The 20430-nt window shown below is 36.6% G+C and overlaps 1 long non-coding RNA gene across 1 annotated transcript; it reads right to left on the bottom strand.

Annotated features, from left to right (window-relative positions):
* LOC135296109 (uncharacterized) lies at positions 1-19234 on the bottom strand. The gene is made up of 3 exons (XR_010358155.1): positions 19205-19234; positions 17535-17636; positions 1-1711 (listed from the first exon to the last, which is right to left on the bottom strand). It is a non-coding gene; the product is annotated as an uncharacterized LOC135296109 (long non-coding RNA).
* Positions 19235-20430: the final 1196 nt, after the last annotated feature.

Below are 20430 nucleotides of genomic sequence, written 5' to 3'. Positions count from 1 at the left end.
TCTTGTCAGTCTTATAAAATGCTGTCAAAAATTGCTGCCTCTTGAACTGCACCAACAGAAGTGAATGGTATGGAAGTGTGAAGCCAATCTTCTCAGAAGATGCAGCTGAAAGACTTAGAGGTGTTAGTATTCCCTCCAAAGGACAGGAAGATCTGGAGAAGGCTCAATAGTGGGTAACTGAGGAAATATTTACTAGGAGGCAACGTATTTTAAGTTGATAATTTTGTTTTTATTATGACTATTTAAAGTGTATTAGATTTTTTTAAAGGCACAGATATTTTGCTAGTTAACAGATGACTATAGTGTCTATTGGTTAGAATAAATTCAGTAATAAATTTGATGATGTGTCAATACATTAAGTTTAACCAAATTTTTTGTCTTGACAATTTAGCACAAACAATATAATAGGGTAGTCATGGGACTCTGCATGCCAGGTATAAACTTCAAAAGATAAGGATATATTGTGTGATGTAATATAAGTGCAGTCACATGGAATCACTTACATAAAGTACTTTGCAATAATTGCTGAGCATTATAACAAAAATAATTACCTAAAAGATGCATGGGAGATAAAAGGGGTATGAAAGGTTAGTATTTAATAATGTTTCTTCCACTGATACATTGTGATGTGTGCCAATCATATTTCTGGCAAGCTAAGTTTTTTGAGTGAAATTACATGTGACTTTTTCTACTATTATTACTTTGATTTTCATCTCTTTCACTTTTGACTGTGAAAATTGACAGATGAACATTAAGGTTTTCACATTTCAAGTAACAAATATAAAGAATTAATCTGGAATTGTAGGCACCTCTGATTAAACAGAAAATTGCTTCTGTCATTTTGTATCCTGAAGTGTCAGTGCCTACCAAGTTCCTTGGGCAAATTTCCTTTTCATTAGAGGAATGAAAAGGTGGGTTGACCCTGGCTCGATGCCAGGTGGCCACCAAAGCCATCCTGTCACTTCTTAACTGAGCAGGGGAGAGAAAATATAACAAAGGGCTTGTGGGTCAGCATAAGAGCAGGGAGAGAGATCACTCACCAGTGACTGTAATGGGCAAACCAGACAAAATGTGGGGAATTAGTTAATTTATTACCAAGCAAATAAGAGTAGAATAATGAAAAATAAACCCACATCATAAAAACACCTTCCCTGCTCCTGTCCTTTCTTTCCAGGCTCAACTTTCCTTTCAGATTTCTCAACCTACACCTCTGCAAGAGGCACAGGGGAACAGAGAGTGAACAGATAGCTCCAGCATGGGGTCCATCACAGGGTCACAAGTTCTGTGAAGAAACCTGCTCCAGCATGGGCTCCTCTTTTCACAGGTACACAGGTAGAGTGCGGGCTTCCCATGGGATCACAGCCTCCCTCAGGCATCCACATACTTCATTGTGGGGTCCTCCATGGGCTCCAGGAGGATGTCTGTCCAGCTGTGGTCCTCCATGGGCTGCAGGGGCACAGCTGCCTCACCATGGGCTGCCCCACGGGCTGCAGGGGAATCTCAGCTCTGGTGCCTGGAGCACCTTCTGCCCCTCCTTCTGCACTCACCTTGAGGTTTCTTTCGCATTCTTGATTCTCTCTCTGGCTCAAGTTGCTGTTGTGCATTTCCCCCACTCCTTCCCAGCTGTGGTATCCCAGTGGTGCTACTATCAGAGTTGAATGGCTTGGCTTGGCCAGCAGCACATCCATCCTGGAGCTGTCTGACATTGGCTCTGTTGGACATAAGGGAAGCTTCTGGCAGCTGCTCCCAGAAACCACCTCTTGGAGGTATTCCCCAACCACCAAAGCTTTGCCATGCAAAACAAATGCAATTAGATATACTCTATGGAGACCATTTGTAGGGGCTTCATTGATGCCAGGAAAGAAAATACCAGAACTGAACTGAGTTTCTGAATTACTTTTAAAATTAATGTACATAAGAGCATAACCTGACCTATGCAGTTTGTAGGTGCAGCAGTAATGGTTTCAGTAGATGCACTCTCTGATGTTTTGTGTACTGTGTATGACCTTGGGCCAAGAGGAGGGTGACTATTCCTCTTTGTGTCATGTAACTGGAGTGTAGAAGTGCTTAAAGACCTTAGATCAGCATTCAGACTGAATTCTCCTCCCTTCTCCAATTCTGCTTAAACAACATATTGTCTATATAATGCTTCAAAATACCTATTTAATGTCTGTGATCATCTAGAATTAAAAGCAAAGATTATTGATGTCATAATGTATGGGAACAAATTCACTCAGAAAAAGGAAAAAAAAAGATATTTTAGTGCTTTCCCCATCACTGAACCTGGCAAGTAAAGAATGAACTCCAGTGAGACATTTCATGACTGCATAGTTCACCCATTTAGTCCTGGCTGTATCAGTTTCTTTTTCATTATGCCAGCTGTACAGGTAAATATACTCTTGATATTCAGTTTTCCATGTGGAAAGGCATCTTCCACATGGAAGGTTTGATCACTTCTACACTATTTGCTGAGCAAATCTTCAACCTTTAATAGCCATCTCTCTGGCATTTCTCATGTAGGTGGAAAATCAGAGTGAGAAAGATAGCATCAACTGCTCCTTGTATACTCCAGGGTTTAATTGCTTGTGAAGCTTCCAGAAGAATCTGATTGAAGATTCTCTCAGACAGAACGAACCAGGGCATGTCTTTCAGGCCTCTGTGGTCACAAACATTCTGTTCAGTAATTAGTCAAAATGACAAATCAAAACCTGGTTTGCTAAGGGGGTCTTTGCTGCTTTCATCTCTTCTCCCTCTCCAACAAAAAGCACTTTCTCAGTGGTTGCAAAACTTCTTAAAACTTCAAGCATTGGTTGCAGTTAAAAGGAATTAACAGATGATTTAGATTTATCTTCTGAATTTCACTCTTTTATTTTTACTTCCATGTTATGGTCTCAGCAAGCAGGATTTCTAAAGTTTTCCATCAATACAAGTTGATGTCGTATCTATCTTTAGCTGAGTAGTGTGTACTTAACACTTTTCACAACTAGGAGGTCAGGGAAAAACTTCAGGAAACATAAAGGGACAGACATGACTTAAGTTCAGCACTGTGAAAGAAGAAGAATATGCTGCTTTAGACAGAAGAAAGCCTAGATTATTTGAGTTCAGACTCCCTCTTGCTCCAGTTCCCATTGAACCATAAATGCCTGCCCAGGGCAGAGAAATAAAGGGGTAAGAGGAGGCAGCATTTCAAAGTCATTCTATCTTTACAAAGAAAGAATAGCCACTGATTCAGACGCTGATTATATGTGGCAGTTTTGTACTCTAAAAAAAAAAAAAAAAGAAAATCCCGACAGATTAGATATAGCTACATGTATTTTTCATTTCCAATAGGCAGGAAACTAGGTTGTCCTAGATCATCTGTCTTCCACTTTCCTCCATTCCTACCCAGAGCCTGGAAAAAGAAGCCAACAAACAAACAAATATTCATGGGAACATCAGCCTTGTCATAATTAATGAAATATCATTTTAAATGTCATCTAGCCAAACAATTTAATCTATCTAAATACTAACTCATGAATTGTAGCTCTAGGTAGGATACTGCCTTGCATTTTAGGACAGCTAATATGCCATTTTCTATTGCAGCAGGGTCATCAGCACAACAGAGGCATTCTTGAGTGTTTTATTTTAATGTGCACTGGAAATAACCCTAAAAGCTAGCGTCCATTTCACTGATTTATTTTCAAATAAGTAATAGTTTTGTAAACTTCTTTTTCCAACTTAAACCAATGAAAACTTTGGCTACAGTCACTTGTTTTCTGCACTGTTTTTTTGAGAAAATAACAGCTTTTCCAGTACAAATAGCAGGTATCATAGAAAAAAATTGTGTCTTCAGGATGTCAGTAACTAGAAAAGTTTCAAGTCCAGTCCTCCCAACATTGCACATGTACTTATCTCCAATTGTATGTGTGGTTCAGTTGAAACGTGTACTTTGTGCACCACTCAGTGTGTAATTGCATCTGCTCAGGCAGGGTGTAGTATTTGGGGAGCTTTCCTGCCTGAAGAAACAAGGGGTTGTAAGATGTAGCTGTATATATGGTCTGCCGTCCTTCTGTGTCAGTGTTTCATGTTGTCTCAGGGAAAACAGAAAGCAGAGAATTAAAGCATTATAGAACAGGAATTCGCCCAGGAAATTACACTTTTACATTTTTTCCTTCCTGCAGTAGCTTTGCTAAATTGTGTCCTATGTTCTAAATGACAATAGGGATCAGTAAGTTAAGCAGACCTTTAATTTTCATGCCTAGTAATAGCACATATTTTGCATTTGATATTAAAAAAAGAGTTTAATTTTGTTTCCATTGAGACATGAAATAAATATTGTTTGGTTTGGTGCTATATCTATAAATATTTCTAGATTTTCCAGTTCCTGAAGGTCTGTTTGAAAGGACAGGACATCAGATAGGCTCTGCACTATCATTGAGTCCTTCTTGGTGTATATTAATTACTCAGTGATTACCTTCTGTTTCGATAGCAGTCTACACATAAAGCTTGTGTAATACAAGTATTACACAATACTATGTGGGTATGTGGATCTCAATATCATTTTATCCAGTCGAAGTCTGATTGAAATAGAATCGCTGATGGTGGAATCTTTCCTCTGACTGAGTCAGGGTAGATCAAGAACAAAAGGCAAGCCACTGCAGTAGACATAAACATAAATTTTTTAGTAGATCTGTGGCTTTTTCTTCAGGGAATTTCCCTTTTTGAAAAGAGAGCAAACTTATATGAAATTTTTATGCTAAAAATAATGCTTAGTTTTCTTTGTCCTTTTGTCTCTGGTCAGAAAGTATTCTACTGTAAAAGTAGAAAAAAAGTAAAAAATTATACTGTATTTTTAAAATGCCACTGTTCTTCTGTTATACTGCATTAGAAGAATCTCTGCATAAAATATCTAAGGAACTAAACTTTATAAGGTAATTTAAAAAGGGAAAACTAATGGAAAAGAGGAATCACTTGTTGCATTGTTTCTCTTCAAAGGAAACAAAGGATTCAACCTACTTGTATCCCTTAGGCAGGAAATGTAATAATGTTAGATGTTACATAAAGAGTGTCAAACAATACAAATTTTATTAAATTGGAACCATATATGGAATTCATGCTGTGTGGAGCTGTATTGAATTGAGCAGGCTTACAGCATCTGTTTCAATTGTGTGCTATACAGTAACTCAGATGGAATTGTTTGCACATCAATTGTTTCTAAGAGCAACTGTACTCAAAAACCTCAAAAACGCAGAGGGCCACAATGTCATTGTTCCCAGCTCCATTGCTTTCCATTGTTGTGTTTTGTTGAGAGAGCAACTGGAGCTACGTTTCAATGCTGCTATGCATTAATTTAATTGTTAAAGTGTATTTCTGCAAGAGACAGTGATAAAACCTATGATGAGAGAGTCCAGCTGCATTTTCATAAAAACACAGCAATAATTTTATAGTGGTTAGGGAACAGCCAGGCTGAAATACACATTAAATCACTGAAAAATATCTGTGATTTTTTTTTCCTCCAAGGAAAAGAGCACTTGGAAATAGTTTACTGTAAAGTCCAGATACCTAAAGCTATTTGAGTTTAATTTCTCTTGTGGGAGTTAGGATTTTAGACAGCTTTAACATTTTCATATAAGAACCAAGGAACCACCATAATGCCAAAATATTTCAGTTCCCTTTGAACTCAGTAGAAATCACACAGCCCTTAAACAACAGCCTGTACTTTGAAGGTTTGAACTGTAAGACAGCATCTCTTTTTTTAAAGATGAGTAATTTAAGTAAACTGAAAAAAAAATTATATTAAAAAAATCAATTAAGGTGTGAATCTTTACAAAAAGTTCCTTAATATTCCATCTTTCCAGAACAGGTAAGCACAATGCATTTAGAGCAAGATATTTTATTTATCTCTAACTAATGTTTGCCACATCATTCCTCCCTCCATCATTTTCATAAATTCTCAATTGTTTTTTGCAACATGGGGAAAACTAAATGCAGTCATAAACTAAGGGAATTTTGACAAAGGTACCACTGTGACACTGCTAAATGTTTCAGTAGCAAATATTTTTGAACTCTTGTCACCAAATGAAATCTGCCTTCAGATTCCTAAAAAGAATAGCGGAAAATTGGGGGAAAAAAACCCCTTTATATCAAACAAAATTCTTCATAGAATCTAATAATTTGATACATTTAGAAAGAGATAGGAAATTCTCAGGAGATGCACCTGTTCTAGACCAGAATACAGTTCAGCCACTTTTCCCCCCCTCTTTGGAGATTCACGACAGGCCAGTGCTGTCCTTCACAATGATCACGATTCACCACACACACAGACTGGGTGGGTGGATCAGCAGCATCTTCCCCAGGCTGAGAAAAAAGTGAGCATCATTAGAAGGTATTGCCTGGAATGTTCATTTGAGAAACTCAGTAGGACATGTACTGTATATATAACTGCGTTTTCAAGACTCCTCTCATTTCTCTGTTCCTAGGAGATTTTTTTCCCCCCTCATCTTACCCAGCCCTATTGCAGACTTCAGTGTAAAAGACTAGAGAGAACTTATGTCTTTCCCTCCCAAAACATTTCTTGCCAACTGAATTTGGGATTTCTTGTTTATGGAATGGATGTCCCCTACCAGGGGTCAAAAGCAGAAATGAAAAAAAAGCAAAAACCCCACAGCTAAAGATATTAAAGGCAACTGAAACCTTAATATGTGAAGATTCTAGGGCTTCAAGTTGTGGGTAGTGATGGTTTTGTTCAGTACCAGGAAGGTAAATATTCACACCTAGTAAAGGTAATATAAATAAAACTAAGCAGAATTTAGATTATTTGTGTACCAAACACTGCTGTAGCCCTGAAGATATCAGATATAGGCAGTTTAAGAGCAGGGAGTTTCAAGGTTCTCAATGATGCCTAAATCTTGATTTAGGAATCTGCATTGAAATAAATTCAATTAAATTTCTTAATGAATTTGACACAGAATCACTAAGGAAATTTAAAGTTAATAGGAGACTGAACACAATTCAGTGATCTCACAATCAGAGGCCTTCATTTAGAGAAAATGCTTCAGTATTTTTCAATGTTATAAATATTATTCAATATTCAATATTATTCTATGTTATTCAGTATTTTCAAAATTATTCCATATTTTAAACTGGGGTAAGTCCAATTAAATATATCAATTCCCTTCCAGTAGTAGTAAATCAGTTGAGGAATATATATATCCTCTATTTGAATTTATTGTAAGATTGCCAGTGAACCTAACAAAGTAATTTTCTAAAATGCAAGGTGGTTTCAGCATCTTCTAGTCATAAGTACTAAATCAGTTGCCACACAAACACTGCAGAAACCTTAGCTGACACTTTAGATCAAAATTGTTGGCACATATCAGCTCAGAATGGATCATATAACACCTTCACATGATTTTACTGATTCATGTATTGACAGGAGTACTGCTTTATCCTTCAAACATTAGGTTTGATAATAGGAGGATGTAGTTGTTATCATCAACTTGCTCTTAGGTGTAAAAATTAAAATAATTCCAAGAAACTCAATAGATTCCCTAGCCCTGCAAGGAGCACCAATGTTCCGAACTGAACAAGCATGGAAAGAACAAGAGAAATGTGATAAGTTTTACTTAAATAATTAGCATCAATAAACATTAATACATATTTGAAAATCATTGGACTGTTTAATGATCTTTAAAATTAATTAGAAACTCTCTTAAGGGAAAATGCAAATGGAGGCTGTACATTACTAGTATATTGCAAGTAACATTAATATGTTTTGTTGCTGGAAAATTTTGTCTGAAGGTAGGTTGAATACTGCAATGTTAGCTCCTCTATCTCATCTAATGATACCAGTTATAATTAATTTCCTCATTGAACCTTAATTACAACCATTAAGGGGCATGGGAATATTTTGCACCTGAAGATATTTCTAGGCCACTTTTTTCTGATTACTCTTTGTTCCTGTTAACAATAAAAATTCATAGGCTCTACTCTAAAAATACATGCAAGACAATTGAATTGGATTGAACTCTGTTATAGACACCCATTATAACTCCTGTCTATAATTTTCAAAGACAATACCACAGCCTATAAACCTTTCATTATTCCTTCCCACCTCCCCTGTATGCTGCCAGTCAAGCTCATAGCATTTAATAAAAAAATCCAAGAGTGCTTTTCCACCTAAAATTTCAATATGCTTTTATCAATTAGCAATTCAGATCTGTAACTAAGGATTGACAATAATCAAAACAGAGTAAGGTTATACTTTATCCCTTTAGGTTGATTCTATAAATGGTTTATTGAAAAGCATCACATATTTGCAGTCTAGCATGATATAATTTCATTTTGCAGTTGGTACTGAAAAGATCATGCCTGGGATTCAGCCCCACTAGTACTTTTTTTCTGTCTTTCAAGACATGAGCTTTCTTTAAGCTGAGATTTTGCTGTAAATATTTAACCACTGGCTGGATTCAAGAAAAGGAAGACTCAGTCATGTTGTCTTCAAACAGCTGTACTCTTAAAAACTTTTTGATAGGAAAAGAATAAACCAGAGTTCTGTGTTCTGTTCCTATGTTTGCTCGAAGATCAAAACTCTCATATTTATTGAAATACCCCTGACTTCAAGGTCAGCATTTTGGATCATTTAGTTAACCTTTCTGGTGACAATACTTATTTATTCAGCTTATTCTTCCTTCAACACAATTTACTGAGTTTATAAATTAAATAATTGCAATATGTAATTATTTATGCATAAACCTTGAAGTACTGGAGGTTAGGGAGCACACCTTTTTATTAGGAAATGAGAGGAAGAATGGCCAGGGACCTTTTTTTCTTTTTTCTTTTTTAAGTGTATTCAGAAGTTTAAGCAAGAAATGAAGAAATTCAGAAAGAAGAAAGGAGTTTGGTCCCACCTATTATCAAAGAGGAAAGCTGAGATAGAGTGAAGTTGGTGTATCCATTTTGTTCAAGGACATTTTTGAAGTTACTGAAACATGAGAACAATATGTGTAGAATAGAACTGAAAGAGAAAGGAAGAGGAACTCCCTCTCCATGGTGTGGATGGTTTCTGCATGGCAGTCAGTCACCAGGCTGCCTGGCTATCAAGAGGACTTTGCAGGGTGATGCAAAGAAGCTTTTTTCATATTATTCAATAAAGATTTTTGGTGAAGTTGTAGAGAGCAGATTTAGGGCTAAGAGACTGTGTACTCACTTGCTTAATATCTTTGGGGATTCTGAGATTGTCCTGTTCACAAGACCTGAACAGTGATTACACTTTATTGAAATGGTAAGGGAAAATATATGATAATGAATATTTTATATCAGAACACGAGAATTTTGTTAATGACATTTATTACCAGAAGTGGGTAATATAAATTATTTTTCATTCATGTATTTAGATCTATTGCTCATTTGCTTTTCCACCTCAGTGCTGTTGTTTTTCACTTTACATTATTAGTACTCCTTATGATACACTCTTATGATTAAAGAGTAGTAAATTACTACTCTCATTGTTTCAGGAAGGAAATTTGGAATAAGAGCTGGAACTAATGACAATTGACTAGATGGGAGGACTGCATAAGGATCAATATTTTTAGTTTAACTATTGAATAGATGGGTGCACAGAGGAACCACATAATGAAAAGGACTAACTAATAAAGGACCTGACTACTGCCATTTTCACAGCATCTTTTCCTATCTATTCTTGTTGTCTCTATTTTATCTGCAAGTAATTGTGTTAATCTTCGTGTTTAAAATTTCAGAATCCATGCCATCTTCAGAATAGCATCAAATTTTCTATAATGTCATCATATGAAAAGCTTGTGATATAGGAATAAAAACCCCAGACATATGTTGCAGTGTAATTTCAGCCATCATATTCAAGCCTTTCTTCTACCCACAATGTCTTTTTGTTGCAGTCTTCTCTTTCACAATGGATAGCTAAAATAGGACCCTTTATCCAGACTGACCCTTTAGCTTTTTAGCTTTACCAAGTAAAGTGGAAGCAGAAATAAAATAATCTGAACAGATACATTTGTTACAGAGCTTGGCATCTAATTACCTGCATCCCTCTTACAGCAGAACTGATGTGTCCAAGGGCAGTTCAACTTAACCAAAACAGAAGTCATATATCAACAATCCTCCTTAGTACATTTCTATGCCTCTACATTTCTACTGCTTTTACTGAGACTCAGTTATGACACCATTTCCATGCTTGTTTTTGTAATAAGATACACTGTTACATTCAGAGAAGAATATTTACTTGTTCTTATTCATCAATAATTATAATCTTTAAAAAGATAAAGATAATACTATAGAGTAAGAAGTGGAATATGCTACTTTGTGTCTTCCATTTTAATAATTTTTTTATCTATTTGTGATATTTAATGAGCTAGAAGTTTTCCTTAATGGTCTCATAAAACATTAGCAGATAAATTTAACATAATCTTATCTATTGTTTTAGCAGAAAATGTATTTGAAGACAAAAAAAATCAGATAATTTGAATAATGTTAGAAAGAGACAAATGGGTTTTGTTCTGGGATTCAGTGACAGGTGGAGCCATGAGATAGACAACTCGATTTGAGTTATTGATCTAGATTGTTTTTTTATGGCAAACACGGAAAACTGTGTTTTGAGATCTCAAAAACTCCAACCCCAAAGCCAAAAGATTACACACACCCCAGCAGTCCTGCAAGTTAATCTGAAATCACTACTTCTTTTGTAGATGACTTCAAGATAGAAATCTAACATTTATGGTTTTTGTACTCTATGGCTTATTCAGTATAAAGTTTATATGAAATGTACTGTTTAAATTAAAGGGGTTCTTTTACTCAGACATCTCTATTCTGTCTGAACATTTTCTGGCATAGTATTTTCTGTATGTAAATCAGTACTGGAAGGCAGAACTGATCATTTATCAGTGGTCACATATTTAGCTATTAAAAATTAATCTCTCTGATGTTAAGGGAAGAGAAAGGGTGGGTTTCCTGATTAAGGTTTTCTGGCCAGCTCAGAAATCTAAATTATTTTTAAAATAGTCTTTCTTCTCCTTTCACAGATGTGGAGGAACATGAATAGGAAATCACAGTAAAAATAATTCTCCTTGGAGTTATTTGTACATTAAGAAAAATAAATGCTGACATTTTAATCCCAGAGATAAGGATAATCATATTCATAAACCATTTTTTACACTGATCAAACATTTTTTTTCATTTACATCCTTATTTTTCCTCCCAGTAATACTCTGTTTCTGCTTTTAACACAACTAACATTTGTGGGGAAAACTATTCTTTGCCTACTACTCTTCAATTTAAAAATTTAGGCATTTTTCAAGCTTGCTATGCTTAAAGAAAAAAAAAAGTACTGATGTATGTTCAGATGAAAAAGGAGAGGAGTTCCAAGTAGGCATGTATTCCTTTGTCCAGCAGCCAGGGTTTTGTGAGTAACCTGAAAGGAAGCCAATCCTGACCTCTGAGATGCCTGTCCATGTATTCAAAAAGGTAGTCCTGTTCTGAGACTTTTATAAAGAAAACAATTTTTTTTTAAAGGAAAATTGGGAGCAAATGAATTCCCAATTGTTTCTGAGGTGAATTTTGAAAGTGCGACAGAAAGGGCCAGATGTTGATACTCAAATCCACTAATACATTTAGTACCAACACTGCACAGACTCAGAGCTCATGATGACCTCTTCTCTATCTCTAATGGCTCAGACTCAGCAACAGCCTCACATCTCCTTCCAGCAGCCAAGAGGAGCAAGATTCGGGCTGTTGGCTGACTTGAAAGGCACACCTGTACCCCTGTATTCAACATCAGAGAACGAGCACTAGCTTGCAATCATCTATCCTCATAAATTGTTAGACATCCGTGGCTTGGTTCTACAGGGCAATAAAAAGTTCCCCAGTGCTGTTTAGGAGTAGACCCAGGAAATTTCCAAACAGGTAACTTGATCATGGTCATTCCACTTTGAAAGTTAGGAGCTTTCAGAGTAGACCATTTTGTCTCAGGCTTCAGCCCAGAGGACAGATGTTGGTACATTTAATCTTCTGTTACAGACACAGGCAATAATTCCAAACCCTGAGAATCCAATCAGATGTGTGTTCATGTGGGGTAAAAATCCACAGGGTGTTCTCTTTAATATCTTCAGAATTTAGCCAATAAAGAAAAAGAAGAACAGGAAGCAAAGCTGCCTGCTAAGCAGGAGAGAGAATCAACAAAAGGATTCCCATTTCTAACTTTTTGAATTATCTTTTTCAAAAAGAATTAAGTATTTCAGTAGCCACTTGTGCTGCTTACAAAAAGTCAATCCATTGTAACATAGACTTGAAATAAGGTAGTGACTTGTAATCTACTTGTTTGTTTCCTTGTTTTCTTTGGGCACATAATGACATTATAAGGATGCTTTGTTTAACTTTTAAATCAAAAGAACATGGCCTGTGTTTAGCTTCCTTTCCTTCCTCTGAGTAGTTCTGCCTTAGGGTATAATCCAGAAGATAATCAGTCTTATTTGACTTCTGACTATATCTACAGTCTATACTTTTGAACTCAAGAAAGTGTCCTGAATGTTTTCAATCCACAAAAAAAACCCAACCAACCAACAAAAAACCAAAAAAACCCAAAACAAAACAAAACAACAAAACAAAAAAACCCAAAAAACAAACAAACAAACAAAAAAACCCCAAACAAAAAAACCAAAATAGAAGTCTCTTGTTCACTTGGACCTTAGATTAAAGTTCAATATTCTTGAACTATTTGGACAGCATGTAACAGTGCATGGATGTTAAAATTATCTACCATTTTGGACCTGAGAAAGAATATTTTCAGATTGTGTTGTGCTTGTGTGAGTAATTTTATAGACAGTGAATTAAAATTATTTCAAATAGCAATCTACTCTGTATCTTTTACGTTTTCTGTTTTTTTGTACTTCGTTGCCCCTCTGGTGTTAAATGCTTGCAAATAATTTCTGTCCCCCTTTTCATGCACAGAGTCTAATGCTCTGCAGGCAAAGAGAAAGTGGTAACAAATAACTCTGTCATCAGAAGAACTCATGTTTCCTGAGTGAAACTCACTAAATTGGATATTTCCAAACACATATTTCTGTTCCTGCAAAATTCATGCTCCCTTTGGGAAAGGACTTTGGAAATTACCTTATTCCACCTGAAATTGTCCTCCCACCTATGCAGGTGCACACACAGTCAGTAACTCATTGCAGATTTCTGGTTCAGTGCCCTGCAGCAATCACCATTGTGTCTGTATGTCTGTGTGGATAATTCTAAGGTGACTCCAGACATCCTGCTCTCAGGCATTTTCAGACCCACCAAAACCTGGCATTCATAACCTAAGGAGGTAATACTTTAGGTGTTCCTCTGTCCTCCACTTGAATCAGTGAGCTGCTCTGGCTTGTAATTCTGACCATCCCAGTGGGCAACTTCATGAAATGAGCCTTAACATTACTTTTTGGCTTCTAACCCTCTTCCCCTTGGGCCTTCTCCTTGGCCCCTGTGGGGAGCAGATGAGTAGGGCAGGGAGTGAGTGGCAGAAGAGCATTTTACAAGAAAACATGAAAAGTCATAAGCTCTGTATGTTTGGGCTCCACACCTGAGCTAGGTGTGGTGTGCAGCATGCCCGGGGCTACAAAGAGAGGGAAGGTATGACCCCCAGGTCAGTGAAGAATCACAGAATGGGTAAGATTGGAAGAGTCCCACAGTGGGATCATCTGTTTCACCCTATGTGCTCAGTCAGGGTTGTCCTAGAGAACATTGCACAGGTTATGCCCAGATGGTTCTTGAATATCTCTCAGCCTCATCAGTGGGCAAGCACAGCAATGGACACAGGTCAGTGAAAGACACACACCATTTTACTGCCATGGTAAAGACCAGGCAATGTGATGCTGCACAGGTTCCTGACTGCTGCTGTAAACAGCAGGATGTAGATCTTGCTGCAGGTTGTTGGCTTCCCTAGCTGAACCAGTGATGGTTTTCCAGTACTAGGCTGAGAGATGTGCCTTCCCTCTGCATGCATCTCTGCTCAAAAAGACCTTTTGTTTCTTTTATCAACAACACAAAATGATCAACACCAACAAAGATCTGAGATCGAAGGTGATTTGTCCTCAGTAAGTCAGGCTTTTTTGCTGTGAGTGTAACATCTCAAATATTTAATTTTAATTTTAATGAAGTTGCTTTTCTTGATAAAGGTCAGAGCTGTCAACACAGAAAAATGTTGAAGTTCAAAGTAGCTTGTTTGCACAGAAGATTAAACTTTTGAATTGATGATATATATTAATAGCACTTAGTGTTCACAGTAAATACACAGTAAGACAAAATTTACTAATCTATCTTATTTATTAGAATTCTGAAACAAATAATGGAGGCTTTCAGATAAATGTCTGTGAGGGTTACTGGACTGGGAGCATGTATCACCAGTGGTTTATTTTACCATAAATACTACCGTTAAATTACGGTATGTGTTATTCTACTTCTCTAGGAACTAGGAATTAATTTAATGATTTATGTATTTACAACTTTCTGAGTAAGAGTTTTTATAAAATAGTTGCTATGAAAGCATTGCAATTCTTGGAAGTTCAAAAAACAATTTTTCTAAGCTCAGGTTTTATAGACAGAGTCAGCAGACCTCTGTCTTGTGATTTCTGCATCCTTTAGCCACATGGGCAGGTGGCTGGCTGTAGCTATGTCTTCATCTCACAGAATTCCTGCTCTCACTCTGTGTACCCACACTAGTTGTAGCAGGAGTTCTTAACGGGGACTGAAATGCAGGGCACAGTGTAAAATAAGGTTAAAACAACACATAAATCTCACAGGAGATGTTAGCAAACTGCTTCCGCTATGACTAACACATCAAGCAAAATTCACTTGAGCCACAGAAAGAAACTACAGTGAGGAGCTGAGTGAAAGGTTAATTGGATTTTCTATATAGAAAATGGGTTGCTATTATTCTAGTTACTTACAGAGGTCATTATACAAAGAGACCATTGAATGCTACATATGCATGAGAAACCATGACATTTCATCTGTTTCCCCTTTAATGAAGCCAGTAACTTGTCTCTGATCAAACCATTACTTGTTTTGTGTTAAATAGATGGACAAATGCTCAGTGTAAGTTCAAGGTGTTGAAAACAAAATTTAGAGGCACTAAAAGGCACAAGATTCAAAGAAAAAAACCCAAAAGATTAAAAAAGAAAACAAACAAGAAGCATCTGAACAATGCTTTCAGACACATGGTGTCATTCTTGAGACTCCCCTGTACAGGGCCAGAAGATCCTTGTGGATCTCTTCCATCTCAGAACATTCTGTGTAATTCTTTGTATGAACTCTTAAAAAATAATGGATTGGAAGAGTCATTCTATGTCAAATATGGCATTATCTGCTTCCACATCATGTACAGCACAGAAGGAATCCCCTTCAATATTCGTGTATTCTAACATGATGTTAAAAGTACACCTGAAGTATAATATAGTAGATACTAGATGCTGTCTGCTACAAACCACCAAATCACACTACAGAACAGAATGCTGGTTTCTCAAACATCTACCTCTGATGGCTTAGAGGGGAAAAAATGGCTTATATTTTTTAACTTTAGCCTGAGTGACTTCAGCTTTAGTACACAGGCTGCAGGTTCTCAAACCACCTTGTAATATCTAAATACCACGGCAGTCAGTTTTTGAGTTCAGGAGAAGTTATAGGCAACAGACTGCGTTTCAATCAATCTTTTCTTATAGACAAGGAATTTGATCAGAGCAATAAAATTTGTTGTAGCTCAGGACCAACAAAGGATGATCCCTTTATCTTTCCTCTGATAGTAGGAAAGAAAACAGTGCATACCTTTGGTGTGAAAAGGTGACACTTGTATAGAGTTGGAACAAAGGATCCAACACAGACAACTGTGTTGGAAAAAACTGGAAAAAAACACTCATCTTAAAATATTTTCAAAATATTAACTATATTAAAAATAGAGAAAAGAGAAATTTTCTTCTCAAGACATGCTTCACAACTATTTTTCCTTCAATCACTCTATGAACATTCCCCCAATAATCCTAACCTGCACTGATTCAAAATAAAGGTTATTTTGAGGAATTTTCCAGGTTTTCCACATAAATGTAGTCATCAAATGGTCATTCCTCTGATATGTGGCAGGAGAAGGAGAAAAGCCTCCCATCAAAGTCAGATATGTCAGCATAGTATCTTTTAAGACAATTCCTCAGTATAATGCCTTTCCCTCCTGTACTTCATTCAGAATGTAAATCCTCTGCTGAAGAGTTGTGTTGCTTAAAGCTTCTTCTGTAGAGAAAACTTTCACATGACTTTTTCCCACCCTGTTAATACTTTATCTAGAAGAAATTTATCTTAATTTCTATGAGGCTGATAAACTCTAACCACCTGAGGTCTTATTATAATTTTTTTTCTTTGAGATTATAATGCCACATTAAATATTTTAAAAGTAATATTTTCATTAAAAATGGCCCATTTCAAATAGACATTAATTTAAGGCCCTGCAAAATATTCACACAGTCAAACTGGGTTACCCCATGGGCATGTTCTAGCTTCCACAACCAATATAAACTCCAAGTATTCTCCAAAAATCCTAACACTTCAAGTTGCAACACAAATGTAAAAAATCTTATATTCTCCTTAGTATTTTATTCTAGTAGTTCATGCTACTAAAATGAACATTTTATTTTTTATTTGAACTTGTTTTTTATCTATATTCTTGTTACATGACTTGATCAATAAATTATTGCCCTTACGGTACTAAATATTTCTGCTTTGTGAAATGATTTTTTTCTTTAATCAAATAATATTTTTTTTATCTTGATAATCAGACAGAATTTAAGACTTCTGATCTCCCTTTTGAGCTCTCTCTTCTTCAAGTGTTTTTTGGTTTGGATGTTTTTGGAGTTTTTTGTGATTATTTTAAATATACAAGCTCTGGGAATGGTTATGACAATCTAATACCAGGACTGACCAGTCCAACACCATTGTTTCACGACTTGATGGCAAAGGTCCATAAAAATCTGTTGTTCATGATACCCTTTTCTATTTCCATTATTGTTTTTTTCATTACTTAATCTCATATGGAGGAAAAAAAAATAATGAGGTGGTATCTGATGTTCAGTGCCAAAAAAATCTGATAAGATGAATAGGAACATGAAATATATTAGGAAAGCAAAGTGAATTTTTAGTTTATAGCCTAAATAGGCAGTTTTGGCATGGAATATACAAAAAAAAAATCCTTTTAGAATTGAAACTTGATAGGTAGCAATCATGAGAAATATTTTTTACCTCCTGAGACTTGGACCTATGGGAAGTGCTACATTATTCCCTTAACAGTAACATGCCTCATTATAATGCTACCCCAGGCTATACTGTAATCTTTTGAGAAAAAAGGGTAAAATGCTGAGTCAAACTCTTTTTTCTTGCCATAAGCAGCTTTTCTACTCTTCCACAACTTAGAACGAATGACAAATTTGTCTGTACAAACAAGAAAAACTTAAAAAGGTAATTAAAACTGATCTAGTGCTTTTATTGTAAATCTTCTTTGATGTTACCTGCACAGTGCTGCAACATCGATCATCTTAAAAGTTGTGTCTCAGAATTTCATCTCTGCACTGAGGGCATTTGCAAAGTTTCTTTCTTCACGGCAGTTTAGCCTTTAACAAAAAAAACCAAACAGTGAAGGAATCTAGGAACATTGGATTTGCCATGCTGGATTAGTGTACTCACCTATCAAATCAAGCATCCTATCCCACAGGATGTGCAATGAAAATAGAGGTTTATCTTGCAGAAGTTGCCATTATATACATTCCAATGGGAGGGTGAACAGTGCCCAATATACTACTGCAACTTGTGCCCAGAAATACTACTGCAACCTGTTCTTTTGAAAGTGATCTTTGAAAACACTTAAATGTGTGTCCCTTAAGCCTCAAATAATTTAAAAAACCCAGCAAAAAACCCCAAATATTTTTACCTTAATCAGTTTGATAGTTTCACACATAATGAAGACAAGAGCAGTTGTGATCTATATAGACTGATTTTTTCTCTAAATTATGTTATAGTTAATTTCTTGAATTATTTCCCATTTCAAGCACATAGCCTTCAGAAAAAAAATTTAAACAGAGGGATTTTTTTCATCCTTAGTCATTATATATAGATACACAATGAAAATGTCATTGTGTTCTTTAATATAATTTGAACATTTCAAGTACAAAAAAACCTTGTAATAACAGCACAATCTAAAGCAGCCTTAGAAATAAATTTGTGGTGGGAAGAATAAGCAAGACCAGCTTGGCAGTTCTAGAAAAGTAAAGCTCTCTGTTGTAAGGTTTCTCTAGCATGGTTCTCTACCTAAAAGAACACCAAACCTCCAAAACAAAACAGAACAAAAATCCCATGGATTCAAGTACTCAATAATTGTAAAACTGTTAACACAGGCATTTTTCCTTTTTAATCAGTGATTTCAGTGATAGCCCTGCCATTAGTCTTCCTCATGTCTCAACCTTTAGACACAAGGAACAATAAAACTGTCCTCAAAGGATTGGTAACCGTTTTCCTGGCCAGAAAGCTTCATATTACTTACTTTTGTCTTTTTACATTAAGCTTGGTAGCAGGGAAAATTTATGGCAACCTCTGGCTCCTTTAATTAATTTTCCATGTCAACACTCAAAGTTAAAAATTGTATGATTTCAACATATAATCTAGGAACCTATTTATCCTAGAAACATTTTTCTACTCACAGGAATAATAAGCTAACAAGCAAAACAAAACCCAAAAAACCCCCCAAAACAATAACAACACACACAATAAATTAACCAAAACCCCCAAACCTTCTGATTTACTTGTTTCTTCTTTGTGTGCTTTACATCATGTCTAATGCATATTCATTATGGAAAATGCACATTTGGGAAGAGTTTTCTTATGTTTGTCTTAACATTTGGATGACACATCTTGGATACAGCATTAGTCATTTGGGAATACTCATGTGGTTTTACAGAAACCTACTAATACATCCTGTGTCTATTTTAATAACAGATGAAAATAAGAAAAGAAAAAGAACAGGCAGTGACTCTAACCATAACCCTAACCCGGACTGAAAAGCCCAAACGGACCCCATGCTCCAAAACCAGTCCCGCGCGGCACCGCCCGGTGCGCGTACACTGGACAAGCAGCACCGACACCACAGCAGCGCGGAATACCCGGAAAAAACGACAAAAACCCCAACCAAGGCCCTGTCCCGGAAGCCGCCATTTTGTACGGCATCACATGACCCCCTCCAGGGCTGCCATCTTCGACACTGATCACGTGTGCACATGGAGGCCGCCATATTGGACCAGTACCACTTGAGGACATAGGCACCGCCATCTTGTATGAACTAGGGTTAGAGTTAGGGTTAAGGTTAGGGTTAGGGTAGGGTAAGGGTTAGGTTTATGGTTAGGGTTAGGCTTGGGTTAGGGTTAAGGTTTAGGATTTGGGTTAGGGCTTATGGTTAAGGGTTAGGGTTAGGGTTTGGGTTAATGTTTGGGTTAGGGTTGGGTTTCGGGTTAGATTTAGGGTTGGGGTTATCACTCCTGTGATTTTTATACTTATAGACAAAGATTATGTTATACATGATGTGTATCCTCTTTCCTTATAATTTTTCAGTCTTACAACTTGATTGCCATTATAAATTTGTAAGCAATGCCTATCCCTTTTCTGTTGTGGTGGAGTACATGGAAATTTACTACTAGAAAATGAGTTGCAAGAGGTTAGATAGGAAAATAAATATTTTTAGTACAATTAGTCTTACTTTTCAAAGTATAGATTTGTAGTTAAAAAAAAAAAATATTGAGTACTGGCTGAGATTTATTATATACTACCATGGGAAGATTTGGACTGGGAGGTGCCTTCAATGACCATCTAGTCCAACCCCTTGCCATGGGCAGGGACACCCTTCTACATCAAAGATGTACATCAAGCTCAAAGCTTCACCCAACCTGACCTTGAAAACTTCCAGGGATGGGGAATCCACACCTTCTCTGGACAACCCATTCCAATGGTTGACAACCATCATCTTAAAGAACTGCTTCCTTATATGCCATTTAAGCCTAGCCCCTTCCAGTTTAAAACCTGTGCCTTCTGTACTGTTGCTACAGGCCTTGATAAAAAGTCCCTCTTTATCTTTCCTATAAGTCTCCTTTATATATTGGAACGACACAATAAGGTCCTCCTGAAGCCTTTTCTTCTGAGAGCTGAACCACCCAAACTCCCTTAGCCTTTTCATACAGGAAGGGTGTTCCAGATCTTGACTATTTTCCCAGCAAATTTCCAACAGGTCCATGTCTTTCCTGTACTGAGAACCCTGGAGCTGGATGCAGCACTGAAGTTGGGGTCTCACAAGAGCAGAGTAGAGGGGCAGAATTACATCCCTGGAACTGCCTCTTTTTCTGCAGCCCAGAATATTGCTGTCCC

Source organism: Passer domesticus, chromosome 3, assembly GCF_036417665.1.
Source record: "Passer domesticus isolate bPasDom1 chromosome 3, bPasDom1.hap1, whole genome shotgun sequence".
NCBI classification, from domain to species: Eukaryota; Metazoa; Chordata; class Aves; order Passeriformes; family Passeridae; genus Passer; species Passer domesticus.
Note: the sequence above shows the minus strand (reverse complement) of the source record. Positions and strands in the feature narration are given on the sequence as shown.